We start from the raw sequence: 507 nt of genomic DNA on the forward strand, positions 1-507 counted from the left end.
ATTAGTAGTCAAGGAGGCCGATACCCAATATTTGGAGCCGATATTCATTTATTTGCACTCTGAAATATTGCAAACACACATATACATATATATATATATATACTGTATATATATACATTATTTATATACTGTATATATATATACACATTATGTATATATATACTGTGTATATATATATACATACATATATATATATACACATATACATATATAATGTATATATACACACACATATATATATATATATATATATATATATATATATATATATATATATATATATATATATATATATATATATATATATATATATATATATATATATATATATATATATATATATACATACACAAACATATTTATATATACACACATGTATGTATATAAATATTTGTGTGATATATATATAGTCGTGGTCAAAAGTTTACATACACTTGTAAAGAACATAATGTCATGGCTGTCTTGAGTTTACAATACATTCTACAACTCTTATTTTTTTGTGATAGA

Source organism: Entelurus aequoreus, linkage group LG01 (assembly GCF_033978785.1).
Source record: "Entelurus aequoreus isolate RoL-2023_Sb linkage group LG01, RoL_Eaeq_v1.1, whole genome shotgun sequence".
In the NCBI taxonomy this organism is placed as follows: domain Eukaryota; kingdom Metazoa; phylum Chordata; class Actinopteri; order Syngnathiformes; family Syngnathidae; genus Entelurus; species Entelurus aequoreus.